The 17,501-nt window shown below is 43.5% G+C and overlaps 1 protein-coding gene across 9 annotated transcripts in view; it reads left to right on the top strand.

The window, feature by feature from the left end:
- The window catches only part of stau2 (staufen double-stranded RNA binding protein 2), a 340,608-nt gene that overhangs the window by 18,841 nt on the left and 304,266 nt on the right, over positions 1-17,501 (top strand). The window contains exon 1 of one of the 9 annotated variants that reach the window (XM_078216314.1): positions 2,239-2,356. The exons of the other annotated variants lie outside the window; for them this stretch is intronic. The gene's annotated coding sequence lies outside the window, so the exon portion shown is untranslated. Of the gene's footprint in view, positions 1-2,238; positions 2,357-17,501 lie in introns of those variants that run through there. 9 annotated transcript variants of the gene reach the window in all.

The following is a 17,501-nucleotide window of genomic DNA, read 5'->3' as shown; positions in this document are numbered from 1 at the left end:
CCACTGCTTTCACATTCTTCAATTTATGTCTGTAATGGCACAGTGCCACTGTCAGCACCTATGACATGAAAGCCGTATATTTGCCATTTAATAATGGGGCACATGTGAATGGTTTGAGTGACGAATGTTTTAAAGTGCCCTTAAAATCAAATGATAAAAAGCAAAATAATGAAACACCAATATGTTAACCCTCAGTGATCTATCCAGTCTTTTCCTTTCTATCGCCACAAGTTCTGAGTGCTGCTTCCTCAGTGGTTTCTGCAGAGATGGTGGCAGGCTGTTATGCACTTTCCTCATCTCCTGAAGTGCTTAAAACCAACATCCCTTTGGTGCTGAGTGTGAAGACCTTGCTATTGATTTCTCATTCTAACTTTCACTGTTTGCTGTGGTCCTCCTGTTGTCCTAGCCATCTTTAAGGCCCTCTATGTTCCCTTTTCCTGTCAGTAGAGCTACAGCAGATCCATTAATGGTTCTTAAGGATGTGTGCATTCCATGGATTTAGTGCATGTGGTGAAGGTGAGAATCAGGCAAATGCTAAATGAGTGGGAATGGCATGTACTTGTGGAGTATGACCAGGGTGCCATTTCAGCATGTATAATGAGAGTGGGTGGAATTGGCTGAGGTTGGATAATCTGAGGATTGGTGTTATTACCGTCATAGAAGGAAAAAGTAGGAAGTAAACATGAGAAGAGGGAGAGGATGAGAATTCCATCAAATTGTTCTGATTGTTGGGGAAGAGTGGTGTGCCTGATGCAGTAGTGGAAGGAGGTGCATTACAGGAGATGGGTAAAGAAATATGTGTCCTAATATAGTTAGGTTATTAAGCTTTTTCCTGCACTGAATTTTTAAAACTTCTGTCATGGAATGTGGGTGTCATTGGAAAGGCCAACATTTGTTGCCCATCCCTTATTGCCCTTGAACTGAGTGGCTTGCTAGGCCATTTCAGAGGGCAGTTAAGAATCAAACACTTCCTTCTATGAAGGAAATTAGAATCCACGTTACAGCCTTAGTATTGACTTTCTCAGCTACCTCATTGCACACCCTCTTGGTTGTTGCAGCAGCTTTATTTTTCCCACGTTTGGAAACCAGCACAACCCTCCTGGTTCTCACAAGATCCAGCATAACCTCCAGGGGTGCATCGATGAACCTGGAGCCATCTTCCCTCACTTTCCAGACATCCTTCCAATGGTCAGTAACTCTCCATTGTGTTTTTTATTCATTTATGGGATGTGGCCGTTCCTGGGTAGGCCAGCATTTACTGCCCATCCCTAATTGTCCTTGAGAAGGTGATGGTGAGCTGCCTTGAACTGTTATTGTCCATGTGTACTGGTGTAAGTATACCCACAGTGCTGTTAGGAGATTGTTGCAGGATTTTGACCTCGTGATAGTGAAGGAACGGTGATATATTTCCATGTCAGGATAGTGAGTGACTTGGAGGGAAACTTTCAGGCAGTAGTGTTTCCAGGTATCTGCTGCCCTTGTCCTTCTAGATGGTACTGGCTGTGGGTTTGGAAGGTGCTGTCTTGGTGAATTCCTGCAATGCATCTTGCGGATGGCACACACTGCTCCCTCTGTACGTCAGGATGGAGTGAATGTTTGTGGAAGGGGTGAAAATCAAGCAGGCTGCTATGTCCTGGATGCTGTCAAGCTTCTTGAGTGTTGTTGGAGCTGCACCCATCCAGGCAAGTGGAGCGTGTTCCATCACACTCCTGACTTGTGCCTTGTAAATGGTGATCAGGCTTTGTGGAGTCAGGAGGTGAGTTACTTGCCGCAGGATTCCTAGCCTCTGACCTGTTCTTGTAGCCGCAATATTTGTATGGCTAGTTCAGATCAGTCTTTGGTCAATGATAACCCCCAGGATGTTGATAATGGGAGATTCAGTGATGGTAATGCCATTGAATGTCAAGGGGCAATTATTAGATTCTCTCTTTTTGGAGATGGCCATTGTCTGGCACTTGTGTGACGTAGATGATACTTGCCACTCGTCAGCCCAAGCCTGGATATTTTCTGCATTTGGACATGGACTGCTTCGGTATCTGAGGAGTTGTGAAAGGTGCTAAACATTGTGTATTCATCAGCGAACATCCCTACTTCTGACTTTATGTTTGAAGGGAGGTAATTGATGAAGCAGCTGAAAATGGTTGGGCCCAGGTCATTACCCTGAGGAACTCCTGCAGTGATGTCCTAGAACTGAGATGATTGATCTCCAACCACCACAACTATTTTTCTTTGTGCTAGGCATGATTCCAACCGGCAGAGGATTTTCTTCCCGATTCTGAGTCAATTTTGTTTAACCTTGTCTCCTTGAAATATGGACTAAGCCTTTCAATAGTGGATGGAACGTTTCATTATGCAGGTGGGTGACACCCCCCCAGATGAAGCATTCCAATGAACAACCCTCAAGCTTTATTTAAATGATGGTTGGTTGCATGCTTGCATATTGAATTCTTATCTCTTAGTTAATGTCAGGGCCTTTGAAATCTTTAACTAAATACCTGCATAAATGGAAAATAAGTGGATGCAGCCATTACAGATTTCAGAGATAAACATCATGCTTGACAAACCTGAGAGTTCTTTGAAAACTTGATAGATAAGGTAAAATGAATTGTATATCATATATATGGACTTTCCAAAAGCTTTTGTCAAAGAACATGTAGTTGCCTATTGAAGAAGATATGGAGTTGAGGGAGGTTAACAAATTGGATTAAAAACTGGTTATAAGGGAGATAACAAAGTAAGAGCTTTAAGAGTAATTGACAGTGAGTAGTTGTGTCTGCATAGGATGCAGCTTTGGTTGAACATAACTCCAAATCTTTTCATAAATTCATAAGATATAGGAGCAGAATTAGGCGATTCGGCCCATCGAATCGCTCCGCCATTCGATCATGGCTGATATGCTCCTCATCCCCATTTTCCTGCCTTCTCCCCATAGCCATTCAACCCAATGCCAATTAAAAATCTGTTTAACTCCACCTTAAATTTACTCACTGTCCCAGCATCCACCGCATTTTGGGATAGCGAATTCCACAGATTCACGACCCTTTGGGAGAAGTAGTTTCTCCTCAACTCTGTTTTAAATTTGCTACCCCTTATCCTAAGACCATAACCTCTCGTCCTAGAATACCCCACCAACGGAAGTATCTGCTCCACATCTATGTTACCCGTATCTTTTATCATTTTGAATAGCTCAATTTGATTTCCCCTCATTCTTCTAAATTCCAGAGAGTATAGGCCTAAACTGTTCAATCTCTCTTCATGCGACAAACCCCTCATCTCTGGAATCAATCTAGTGAACCTCCTCTGAACTGCCTCCAATGCCACTACATCTTTCCTCAAATACGGGGACCGAAACTGTGCGCAATACTCCAGGTGCGGCTTCACCAATGCCTTGTATAGTTGCAACAATACTTCCTTATCTTTATACTCTATTCCTTTAGCTATAAATGCCAACATTCTATTCGCTTTTTATTATCTGCTGTACCTGCATGCTAGTTTTCTGTGACTCATGAACCCAGATCCCTCTCCACCGGAGCACCTCGAAGTCTCTCCCCATTTAGATAATAAGTCCCCCTATGTTTAATATTGTTTTTTTACCACACAGCAACACAGGAAATCTGTATTCCCCATCCTTTACTCAATATCCTTCTCATACCTTGAGGCTTAAACTGCTCACAATCCTCCATCATATACAAATTCATCGTTATATCCAAACTTGCCTTCAAACCTAGTATTCCATTACTTTGTTTATGGGCTCTGTCTTGTGAACCTAAACACCCAAATCGCTCTCTGGTATTTTGTGTCCTGGTCAAAAATATTTTTCCCGCTTTTATACAAACACACAATTATTACCATAAATTGTGCTTTTACATATTGAGCTTTTTAAAAATAAGTTTTAGTCTTTTTAAAACAAAATTGGCAAGAAGCCCATAAAAATGCAGTGTCCTGGTCACTCGGAGGCAGATATGGAGACCCCTGCAATTCATGCAAAAGCAACTACCAAATTTGATTATTAGAGTAGGAGTTTATTATTGAGTTTCCAGATTTGTGGTGACTTGATTGTCCCTTTACATCTTGAAGTTCTCCAGTAGTTATTTACTTGTGGCTTCTGCCAAGATATAGGAAATAATAACATTTGTGAAACATATTTTAGAAACCTTGAATATACAGTAGTTGGTGTGTGGAGGCCATAACAGATTTACAATTTCAGAAATCCTCTTTAAAATAAAAGTTGTAAGTTAATTTTGTTGGTGATAGAATTATCATTACTTCAAAAGTTTGTTTGAGGTAATGACCCAGAAATGACTGCAACTGCCATGTTGTCAACAGATGCTGGAAACCTAGCCATTTTGTGTGCTGATCTTGCCATTGGTAGCTTGCTCCAAAATTTCCTGATTAAGTCAGTAGAAAACACCACCACAAGCATAGCAGTGAATTAGAAATTGCAGTTAATGGATAGCCCCAGAAATTGAATTATAGAAACATAGAAAACTACAGCACAAAACAGGCCCTTCGGCCCCACAAGTTGTGCCGAACATATCCCTACCTTCTAGGCCTACCTATAACCCTCCATCCTATTAAGTCCCATGTACTCATCCAGGAGTCTCTTAAAAGACCCTATTGAGTTTGCCTCCACCACCACTGACGGCAACCGATTCCACTCGCCCACCACCCTCTGTGTGAAAAACTTCCCCCTAACATTTCCCCTGTACCTACCCCCCAGCACCTTAAACCTGTGTCCTCTCGTAGCAGCCACTTCCACCCTGGGAAAAAGCCTCTGAGTGTCCACCCGATCTATGCCTCTCAACATCTTATATACCTCTATTAGGTCTCCTCTCATCCTACGTCTCTCCAAGGAGAACAGACCGAGCTCCCTCAGCCTATCCTCATAAGGCATGCCACTCAATCCAGGCAACATCCTTGTAAATCTCCTCTGCACCCTTTCAATCTTTTCCTCGTCCTTCCTGTAATGGGGCGACCAGAACTGAGCACAGTACTCCAAGTGGGGTCTGACGAGGGTCTTATATAGCTGCATCATTATCCCCGGACTCCGAAACTCAATCCCTCGATTGATAAAGGCCAGCACACCATACGCCTTCTTAACGACCTCCTCCACCTGCGGGGCCGATTTTAGAGTCCTATGGACCCGGACCCCAAGGTCCTTCTGATCCCCTACCGTACTAAGAGTCTTTCCCTTTATATTGTACTCCTTCATCCAATTTGACCTGCCAAAATGGACCACGACGCATTCATCTGGGTTGAAGTCCATCTGCCACTTCTCCGCCCAGTCTTGCATCCTATCTATGTCCCTCTGTAACTTCTGACATCCCTCCAGACTATCCACAACCCCACCAACCTTCGTGTCGTCAGCAAACTTACCAACCCATCCCTCCACTTCCTCATCCAGGTCATTTATGAAAATGACAAACAGCAAGGGTCCCAGAGCAGATCCCTGGGGCACACCACTGGTGACCGACCTCCAGTTAGAAAAAGACCCATCTATACACACTCTCTGCCTCCTTTGGGCAAGCCAGTTCTGGATCCACCGGGCAGCAGCCCCTTGGATCCCATGCCCTCTTACTTTTTCGAGAAGCCTTGCATGGGGGACCTTATCGAACACCTTGCTAAAATCCATATAAACCACATCTACCACTTTCCCTTCATCAATGTGTTTAGTCACATTTTCGAAGAACTCCACCAGGCTCGTAAGGCACGATCTGCCTTTGACAAAGCCATGCTGAGTATTCTTGAGCATACTAAACCTCTCTAAATGCTCATAAATCTTGTCACTCAGGATCTTCTCCATCAGCTTACCAACCACTGAGGTTAGACTCACCGGTCGGTAATTTCCTGGGCTATCCCTATTCCCCTTCTTGAAAATAGGAACCACATCCGCAATCCTCTGGCACCTCTCCCGTCTCCATCGACGACGCAAAGATCATCGCCAGAGGCTCTGCAATCTCTTCCCTCGCCTCCCACAGTAACCTGGGGTACATCCCATCCGGACCTGGCGACTTATCTATCTTGATGCCATTCAAAGATTCCAGCACAACCTCTTTGCTAAAGTCCACATACTCAATCTTTTCAGTCCACCGCAAGCCCACAGTACATCCACCCATGTCCTTCTCCTCTGTGAAAACCGAGGCAAAATACTCATTAAGCACCTCTGCCATTTCTACCGGTTCCGTACAGATTTTCCCGCCTTCACCTTTTATAGGCCCTATTCCTTCACGTCTCATCCTTTTACTCTTCACATATTTATAGAACGCCTTAGGGTTTTCCCTAATTCTACTCGCCAAGGCCTTCTAGTGACCCCTTCTGGCTCTCCTAATTTCCTTCTTTAGTCCCTTCCTACAAGCCATACTTTTGTATTTTTTGATTTAGTTTTGGTAGATTAAAATTTGCATTTTATTTATGAAATTCCTGTTTAGGAACAACAAGATGACCATTGCACTGAGCCAAAATCTGAAGCAGTTTTGTTTAAACACTTCACTGAAAACAAATAAGTTTTATATACACTTAAACTATGTCAAATGTGTATTTGCATATTTCCAAATAATGCTTGAATATTGTACAGTTCATGCTTAAATGTAATAACTGCATTCCTTCCACAATTTAAAAGAGCCGCTGTTTAATGATGTTTGATTCTAATCTCTGCTTGATGTGATAACTGTTAGAAAATTTTCAGTAGGCTTAATATTTAAATTGTTTTTGTTATAAGTATAAAACATAAACCTCTTTGGAGCATATGGAGCTTAATTTATGAATTAACCTTGCAGATTTCACTTTGAGTAAAAAAAACAAAAGTTGCCCAACTGAAAAAAATGTTTGTATGTTTTTATTATTGTTAAGGTACCAGATCAGAAATCCAAGATCTATTATGAAGCCAGACTAAACCCCAACAATTTTTCTATTTTGCTATTAATGTGAGGATAAGATGTTTCACTGCGGGTGCGATTCTACTGATAAACTAGGGAGCTTTTATCAAAACAAACTTTATTTAACAACACAGTTTAACTATAACAATTTAATTAGCTTCACTTTTAACAATTGGACAATACTTAAACATGACAAAATACAATTCTTAACTGCGAACCTATCACTATCAGTTCCAATGAAGCAATATTTTCTTATAGACTTGAACTCTTCTTTAAAATTAGTTAGCAAAACACAGGCATACTTGCTTTAACCGTTGTTAATAGCCTTCAGAATAGCTTTCAGAAAACTTCTGGAGAGAGAAACAGAGAAACACTTCTTTATTCTAGCAGCCCCAGCCAGCAACTGCTCTTAGTTTTTAAAATGAAAATGAAAGTATTTCCCTGAAAGCTTAGCTCCTCCCATTAACCACATAACCGCCCCCCGTCCATCAACCTAATCAAAACTCACATGGCTCTGCATACCTAGTCTAAAATCCCAGAAGAACTTAAACAAACAAACGGTCTATTAACTCTACAAAGTAAGATATTCTGACCTAAAATCAGTTATTATCCTATTTTCCCAACATTTAAGCTTAATGTTTTGCCAGACAAATCAACTCTTGTAACAAAACACTGCCTCTTAAAGCAGCCCTAATTTAAACATAAAATATATCAAAATAGCACAGTATCATTACATTATGTATGGTTAGATAGAGGAATGATTCTAATGTGGTATATTTTTGCAGCCACAACTTTGTTTAGTACAACCAGGATAGAGATTTGTTACTGTTTAGTACAATAAATATTATCCATAAAAATATATTACACAGTTTCAGAAAATTTTTCTTTGAAGGGGAAGAAATTTAATCTTATAATTGATTGAAGCTTCTACTGAGGTATGCAAAAATGCTATTTGAGTAGAACAAGGATAATGTGGAATGCTATGCATTAAGTCAAATAATTAAATCCCAGAAGTGCATTAGTTCCCAAAAAGAGGTCCCACTTATTTGGAACGAGAGGAAATTGGGACCCTACTTCCTAACATTCTTTAGGAATTGGGGGTGTCTAGACATATATGGTTACTAGTTTGAGAGGTAATCAGATACCTGTATTGAATTGTGGTTGTGCAAATTTAACTGGACATTGGCAGATCGACGGAATTTTCTATGCTTAAGTTACTAAACAAGCTTTTGGTCTGTTAAAATGCAATACAACCGTGGATTCATGCTTATCCTAATGCGGAAAGTAAATGTGTGGGGTTACACAAATAGGCTAGGGGAGAGGGCCTGGGTAAGATATTCTGGCAGAAATTCGGTGCAGTCTTGAAGGGCTGAATGGCCTCTTCTGCATTGTAGAGATTTTATGATAAGACCAGACACTCCTCATATTTACAAACACAAAGATGCTCAATGTTGCTATAATTGACTAAGTTCTGCAGTGTACGCAAGAATGGCAGTTTTTCATAGGCTGCCTCCCTCCATTTGAACCATTGGTATTTTCAGTTAGAGTTGGACTGGAATACTGGAATCAGTTTTACTTGAATTGATAAAGGAGCCATAAGTCACATTATTATTAAGTTCCCCATGTCCCACTAGCACCATTACTTTAAAGTCAAAGAAATGATAAAAGCAGCATTAATTTAGAAAATGCCCAGTCAATATTGATTGTAATTGGGACAGAACTATAATTAATTTCCAATTGTTTAGATGAGGGTAACAGCAGAGTGGCACAAAAAGCCCACCCCAGTAAATTATGGAGCTGCTTAAATAATGGCAAAACATCTGCCATAATTGATTGCCGTGTAAGACAGATCCAATGACTGCACTGGCACAAGTATCTGAAAATTCTAGGTCAATTGTAATTTTTAAATATGTTATTTCATGCAAGGGCATTGCAGGCATTTGCCCTTGAACTGAATGGCTTGCCACACCAGACTTTTAATCTGTGAGTCCAGGGTTCAAGTCCCTGTTCCAGCACTGATTTCAGCTCAAAAGCTTGAACTGCTGTTCAAACCGTTAATATCGGCTTTACTAGGGCCGGTTAACTCAGATGGTTAGAGCGTGATGCTAGTAAAGCCAAGGTCACTGGTTCCCTCCCCATGTGGTCAAATGACAATCGCGTTAAGTTGGTGTTGTGGCTTAGTCGGTTAAAGCTCGTAAACAAGAAGCCCTGCATTCAAATTTCAACAGTTTAGTCATCCGTTTAGCCAATGCATGGTTTTAAATCAAAACAGCGATGTTGTGAAGAAATAGTGTGTTTCTGTAGTGTAGTGGTTATCACGTTCACTTAATAGAGGCAAGGCTCCTGGTTTGAGGCCAGGCAGAAACAGTGTCAAGTTCAATTAACTGCTCTCTGATGGTTTTCACTCTTAAATTAAGAGTCAACAACATTGTTGTGGGTCTGGAGTCACATGTAGACTAGACCAGGTAAGGACGGCACATTCTTTCCCTGAAGTACATGAATGAACCAGATGGATTTTCATGACGATTGACAATGGTTTCATGCTCATGATTCCTGATACTAGCTTTTCAATTCTAGGGTATTAATGAAGTAAAATTCCAGCAGCTGCTGTGGTGGGATTTGAACCCTTGTCTCGAGAGCATTAGCCCTGGGCCTCTAGAGCATTAGCCCTGGGCCTCTAGAGCATTAGCCCTGGGCCTCTAGAGCATTAGCCCTGGGCCTCTAGAGCATTAGCCCTGGGCCTCTAGAGCATTAGCCCTGGGCCTCTAGAGCATTAGCCCTGGGCCTCTAAAGCATTAGCCCTGGGCCTCGAGAGCATTAACCCTGGGCCTCCAGAGCATTAGCCCTGGGCCTCTAGAGCATTAGCCCTGGGCCTCTAGAGCATTAGCCCTGGGCCTCGAGAGCATTAGCCCTGGGCCTCGAGAGCATTAGCCCTGGGCCTCGAGAGCATTAGCCCTGGGCCTCGAGAGCATGAGCCCTGGGCCTCTAGAGCATTAGCCCTGGGCCTCTAGAGCATTAGCCCTGGGCCTCTAGAGCATTAGCCCTGGGCCTCTAGAGCATTAACCCTGGGCCTCTAGAGCATTAACCCTGGGCCTCCAGAGCATTAGCCCTGGGCCTCTAGAGCATTAGCCCTGGGCCTCTAGAGCATTAGCCCTGGGCCTCTAGAGCATTAGCCCTGGCCTCTAGAGCATTAGCCCTGGGCCTCTAGAGCATTAGCCCTGGGCCTCTAGAGCATTAGCCCTGGGCCTCTAGAGCATTAGCCCTGGGCCTCTAGAGCATTAGCCCTGGGCCTCTAGAGCATTAACCCTGGGCCTCCAGAGCATTAACCCTGGGCCTCCAGAGCATTAGCCCTGGGCCTCTAGAGCATTAGCCCTGGGCCTCTAGAACATTAGCCCTGGGCCTCTAGAGCATTAGCCCTGGGCCTCTAGAACATTAGCCCTGGGCCTCTAGAGCATTAGCCCTGGGCCTCCAGAGCATTATCCCTGGGCCTCTTGATTACTAGTCTAGTGACATTGCCACTATGCCAGCAGGCAATATTGTGTGACATCATGATCACCTGTTCCATTATGTGTAGGTGCACCTGTTAATGTGCAGTATGTTGTACCAGCCTAGTGGGCACATATCAGAACCATACACCAAAAAAGGAGGTAATTTAGTCCACTGTGCCTGTGCTGGCTCTTCAAAAGAACTCTCCAGTTAGTCCCGTCCCACCCTCCTCATTTCCCATTGCCCTGCAAATTCTTCCTTTTCACTATGTAGTCCCTTTTGAAAGCTGCTATGATTCTGTTTCTGCCACTCTTTCAAACCGTGCATTCCTGACTATCATAACTCAAATGTGACTGCCTTTTTCAAGAAAATGCATTGTTTTATTTTCAAAATTTAATGAAAATTCTCTTAATACAGTTAATACCATATCCAACCCAATTTCCCTTAATGTTCTCTGCTGCTCAGCCCATATCCCATATCTTTTTCCAGATTATATCCCCACCTCCTAGTCTATTCTGTCCATACTCATTTTGCCCATGAGACACACCTCTTGCTACCATGGCTTTTATTTCCACCAATTTGTGCACCCCCACCTCCCCTTTGTGGCCTCCTTGTTAGCTGACGTTAATGGTTTCCTCTTGCTAGTGACTGTCCCTCTCCGCTGTAAATCTGCCGTATCTACCCCTCGCTCTGCAAAAACTCACCCTTGATCCCTCTGTTCTTGCAAAATACCACCCATCCCATACCTCCTTTGCCTCCTAAGGTCTTTGAATATGTTGTTTCCTTCCAAATCCATGTTCATCTTTCCTGCTGTTCTCTGAAACACCGCAATCAGGCTTCTGTTCTTACTATAGTATTGAATGCTGCTTATCCAAGTCACAAATTACATTCTGTGACAGCGGTTACCTATTCTTCCTTACCTTTCTCGACCTGTCTGCAACCTTTGACATATTGGAGCACATCATACTTCTCCTTCATTTAAATTGCTCTTGTCTGGTTCCATTCTCACCTTTGAATCATAACTAAAAAAATTACCTGTAACTAGTTCTTTTCCCATTCTGGTACCATTAACTCCCCAGAAGCCCAACCTTGCCTGTTCCCCCTCAGTGAAACAATGCAAAAACATATCAGGTTCCACACATACACTGATGACAATTGACTCTATCTCATCTCCACTTCTCTTGGTCCCTCCACTGTCTGCAATTTGTCATGCTACATGTCTGGTATTCAGCATTGGATGAGTAGAAAATTCCTCCAAATGCTGGGAAGACTGAAGTCGTTGTATTTGGTTCCTGCCGAAGACTCCATTCCCTGACTAATGTTTTAATCCCTCTCCCTGCCAACAGTATGAAGTTCAGTAAGAGTTTTAACAACACCAGGTTAAAGTCCAACAGGTTTATTTGGTAGCAAATGCCATTAGCTTTTGGAGCGCTGCTCCTTCGTCAGATGCAGTGGAAATCTGCTCTCAAACAGGGCATACAGAGACACAAAATCAAGTTACAGAATACTGATTAGAATGCGAATCTCGACAACCAACCAGGTCTTAAAGATACAGACAATGTGAGTGGAGGGAGCATTAAGCACAGGTTAAAGAGATGTGTGAACAGTATGAAGTATCAACAGTATGAAGACCATTCACAACCATCGCTCTATTACTGAGACTGCTCCCTTCCACTTCTAACAAACATGTAAATATCCATAATGGTGGAAGACTCACTCTTATGGATCTTGGAAAGTTATTCCAGCATTTGCAGTACTGAATCCAGCTTTGGAAACCTCAAAGCTGCTAATCTCTGCTGCATCCTCTGTTCAGGCTGCTTTGGTCAGGCTTGGAGGACTCCTCTTTCCCTCAGCAGGCATGAGGACTTCCTACCTGACACAACCTGTAAGTGGGATTGTAGGGGGGGAGTCATCAAACCTTGTGGCTGTCCTGTACCTTTTGGCCTCCCCAACCCCTGGCTACCTTCTCTCTCCCATCTTTGGAAAGACCCGGCATTAGCAGCCTGATACTCCATATCTCCATATGCAGTTCATACTCATTAGTTTTATGATTCAGTTGCATTCCAAAACCATTTGTCACCTCATCTGCAAAGTATTATAATCACCAACAGAAATTTCGGACCCTTTACAAAAGATGATTCCCGGTGCACCTGACAGCCTCATGCCAGATGTCCCGTTGAATTAGTGGCTTTGGCCTTCTGGGTCATGGCCTGCCACATTGTGCCTGAACATCCTGCCCTCCTCAGGCCACTAGGTGCAAAGCCCACCATCCTCTAAAGCTGTTGGCTGAAAAGCTGCCCAATGACTGTTACTTGGCTGATTTGCATAATATATTGTTTGTGCCAACCTGGCAATGCCAGCCTAGCAGTGACAACCAGTGCTAGGGGGCCGTGTCAGGGACAGACCCTAGTAGGAGCTGCATGGTGGGGGATCATTTATGTGTAGTGGTGGGGTGGGGGGGGTAAATGAAGGCGATGATGGTGGGGGGTGGAGGGAGAGAGGGAAATGCAGGTGATGACTGCTTGAGGGAGGGAGGGAGCCCCTGATACTTTGGTGGTGTGGTGAGGGTTAAGGTTATTTTGCCTCTGATTGGGGCACCCTATGTGCAGCTGGCTTTGCTGGTGTGTTTTGCTGGCCCTTCAAAATGACAGCATAAAACATGCTTTTTTTTGACACAGTGCCATTAGATCTGGAGAGAAAACCTGGCCACACACCGGTTTTCTGTCAATACTTTTCTGCGAATACTTACAACTAATCAAGTCTTTAAGAAACAAAACAATGTGAGTGGAGAGAGCATCAAGACAGGCTAAAAAGATGTGTATTGTCTCCAGACAAGACAGCCAGTGAAACTCTGTGGGGGTTACAAATAGTGTGCCATGAACCCAATATCCCGGTTGAGGCCGTCCTCGTGTGTGCGGAACTTGGCTATCAGTTTCTGCTCAGCGACTCTGCGCCGTCGTGTGTCTCCACTCACATTGTTTTGTTTCTTAAAGACTTGATTAGTTGTAAGTATTCGCATTCCAACCATTATTCATGTAAATTAAGTCTGTGTCTTTATATGCTCTGTTTGTGAACAGAATTCCCACTCACCTGAAGAAGGGGCTTGCAGCTCCGAAAGCTTGTGTGGCTTTTGCTACCAAATAAACCTGTTGGACTTTAACCTGGTGTTGTTAAACTTCTTACTGTGTTTACCCCAGTCCAAGGCCGGCATCTCCACACCATGACAGACCCATCAGAGGTCACGACACAGTGGTATGGTGTATTAAAAGAGAAACAGAATTAGCAAAAATAAATGTGGATCCCTTAGAAGCAGAGATCAGAGAAAGTATAAGCAAAAAGCAGAGATGTTGAATGAATATTTTGTATTCATTGTAAAAGTCACAGGACATGCTGTAAATTGAGAGGAACTTCAAGTTCAACTTTGCTATAAATGAAGAATACTGGAGAAATGCCACCAAATCCCCTGCTGCTGATGATCGATATTTTAGGGTTTCAAAAAATTTGGATGCAGAGATATTGGATGCATTGGTTTCGATTGTTCAGAATTCCTTAGAGTCTGGAACAGTCCCCAAAGGTTGGAAGGTAGCAAATGTAATCCTGCTATTAAAATGCTTGTAATTATAGGCCAGTTAACCTGACAGCAGTAGTAGGGAAAAGGCTATAATCTATTATGAGGATAGCAGTGCATTTAGAAATTCAAAATAGCCTGAATCTTCTGAGGAGTGATAATCATGTTGGATTTTCACTCCACTTCTACTTTTCTGCACCAGGTTGGAGATCTGCATTTTTAGCTTGGGGCTTCTGATTCTGGCTTCTCCAGAAATGTGGAGTGTGAAGCCCCTTTAAGAATTTCGTTGTGCTGCTGGGGTGTCCAGGGAAGACAAGACAGATGCTGTCTTCTGCTAAGTAGTTTAAATGTCTCAAAGTTTCTTTGAAAAGTGACAGAAACAATCTTAAGTGTGCAAGGGGGTAGGGTGGCTAAGATAAATAAGAATATGGGATAGGGTGGGTAAAGTAAGGGGTTAAGGTGGGTAAGATAAGTGTGTAAAGGGTTAGGGTGGGTAAGGTAAGTATATGGGGTGTGGTGGGTAATGTAAGTAGGTGAAGGTAGGGTGGGTAAGAAGAGTGAGTAAGGGGGTAGGGTGAGCTAGGGGGCCAGGGTGGGTGAGGTAAATGAGTAAGGTGGTAGATTGGCAGATGGGGTGGCAGTGTAGCAGGCTAGTGGCAGGTGGGTGGAGTGGCAGGCTGGTAGGTAGGTGAGGTACTGGGTGTAGGTGGCAGGTAGGTAGGATGGCATTCTCACTGATGGGGGCAGAAATCCCATTCTGACCCAATTAATCCCCAGTAAAGTATCGCCATGGGGCAGCTGGATTTCTGGTCAGCAAAGTGGCAACTGGCTTTTAGAGTGTGCGTGTCCGTGCGTGCGGTAGTAGGATGTTGGGATGATCTTTTTCTCAATAAGCCATGAAGAGACTCAGGAAGGCTGGGATCAAGCGAAACACAGACAGATACATTGCGAAGTTGACAGAATACCAGTTGTTTGGAATGGTTTGCACACCTGATGGAATCCAGCCAAGTCCCAGAACAGTTACAGCTCTTTTTGAGATTGAAGCGTCATGAGACAAGAAACAGCTGAGACGTTTCCTTGGTTTGATTACATGAGTTCTTTCATACCTTGCACTTTAGAATACAAAGTCTATAAAACCAGAATACAAAGTCTATAAAACCTGATGAGAGGAGATGCTGAATACCACTGGTCAGAGTCACACTATAAAAGAGAGAAACCTGTCACACTGCAAGTAAATACTTCCAGAAAAGGAATGGGAGTAGCCCTGATACAAGAGATAAAACCAATAGCACTCTCATCCAAAGCTCTAATCTTAGTTGAGACCATGGGTGGAATTTTACAAAACAAAACTAAGTGTCATAACGATGAGAATACCAAGTGATCTGCGCTGATCTCAGGCGTGGTCCGGATTGCATTCATTCCACACTTAGTCACTTTTTCAGAGAGTGGGGAGTTGCGCGACAGTTCTGGGGGCTGCCTAAACACACTGGGGAGCCTGGCTGCAAAGCGCTCAGGTGCCATTTTGATAGGTCTCCCCGATCGCACAGTGCACCCATGGACATCAGGATCCCAGCATGCACATTAATCAGTGGCATGTTTCCTCATTCCCCTCGCTGGCACAGGAGCATTGGGATGTCCTCAATGGGTCTCCATCATGACCCCTGACATGCCCCACTTTAATGGCTCCTCATGAACCCCCCTTGCACCAATCCCTCCATCATAGCCCCCTGGCCATGGCTCCCCCTCAGGCCCCACCCCATGGCACTGCCCTGGAACCCTGGCAGTGCCTAACTGGCACTGTCAGGGTGCGAGGTGGGCAGTGCCAGATGGGCACTGCCCAGCCAAGTTCCCAACCACCTGAGGGCATTGAAACCTCTCAGCATGCCTGCATGGCCATCGCGCCTGGTCTCCGCTCGCGCCATGCCTGAAGGTCGGATGATCCCAGGAACTGGGAAAATCTGACATTGAATGGACTATATATATTTAAATGCGACTTCAAATATACCAATAGGCTTCACACCCTTTCTGGGCGTGATCTGGTTTGTGTCATTAGAAAGGGACCAAGATGATTGCAAACTGTTTGCCACTGGACACGGAACTGACTTTTGGGCGCACACGCTATTTCCCGAGATTGGTGCGATTTGCGCCAGGTGCAGCGAGGTCAGAAAATCACCCCCCAGATATGCCAACATAGAGAGATGGGAGAAATTCCATACCTATCTCTATGGGAGAAAGTTCACAGTGGAGAATAACCATCATTCACTGGACTGGATTTACAAGAAGAATCTGCATAGAGCACCAACAAGGCTGCAGAGGTTACTCTTAAGGCTTCAGAGTTACGAGTCCAGTTTGAAATACAAGCCAGGAAGAGATATACCGGTAACAGATACTCCATCTTGGTTGTTGCTGCATGAGAAACACAAGATAAAAGATCTAGGTATGAAGATCCATCATGCAACGAACATAAAACCACTGAAATTGCATGAAACACTCTTTGATGAGACCAACAAAGGCAAAGAGTTACAAATGCTCTCTCTCTCTAACTGATCCACGGACAGCCTGCAAACACAGTCAGCAATCGCAGTATGGGTTTGTCAGAGACGACTTCTCACTAGGATCTGGCTGGATCCAGAATCATGGTACCCAAAATGATGCAGAGAGAACTTCTTCAGAAGATACTGATCAGAATGAAATGGGGAAATGGAGAAGTGTAAACTCAGAGCCAGATCAGTTGATAGACACCAAGAAGGTACATAGAATGGTGTCTACATATAGTATATGCCAGAAGTATAGCAGTACACAGGGCTACTGAAATACCACCCAAACTGCGGAGCTGATTCATTCACACATGATCAAGAATGGAATCTTATAGTAACAACCAATTACTCAAAGTTCTTAGAAGGACAAAAGATTTGAGAGTTGTAACAATCATCATAGCAGTATGAATTCTGTTTGCTGAGCAAGAGATTCCTGAAAAGATACTACGTGATAATAAGTCCAATTCACCTCCAGGGAGTTTAAAGAATTTTATGAACAGTATGGGTTCAACATCATCATCACTACATTACCCAAGGAAATGAGGTTTCATACAAAGACATGTTCAGGCAATCAAGAGGACCCGCATAAAGTGTCAACAAACAAAGGAAGACTTGAAGCTTGCCTTACTGTCACTCTGAGCCACACCTCCTAAGGCTGACATCAAATTGCTTGCAGAACTACTGAATGGCAGAAAGTACTAGACAACTTTGCCAAGAAAGGTACATCCTCCAAATTGCTGGGAGGAAATAAGACAACAGCTCACTGATGTACAGATAGAAAGAAATCAGCACTTCAACAAACATGCCATATCCTTGTCTGAGTGGTTGAGAAGACAAACTGTGCATGCACAAGGGAACATGCAACCCAACAAAAGTTGTTGGTGAATCTGAGACTCTTAAGTTCAGATACATCATTGAGACTGTAACCAGTAAGCAGGTGAGAAGAATCAAAATCCATTTTTGTGCCACATCAGAATTGGTAAAGAAAAGATCATCAGCAACAGCTCCGACAAGTGAGACAACGTCAACAGCATT

The sequence above is a fragment of the Mustelus asterias genome, chromosome 7 (assembly GCF_964213995.1).
Source record: "Mustelus asterias chromosome 7, sMusAst1.hap1.1, whole genome shotgun sequence".
In the NCBI taxonomy this organism is placed as follows: domain Eukaryota; kingdom Metazoa; phylum Chordata; class Chondrichthyes; order Carcharhiniformes; family Triakidae; genus Mustelus; species Mustelus asterias.
This window is presented reverse-complemented; position numbering and strand designations above follow the sequence as displayed.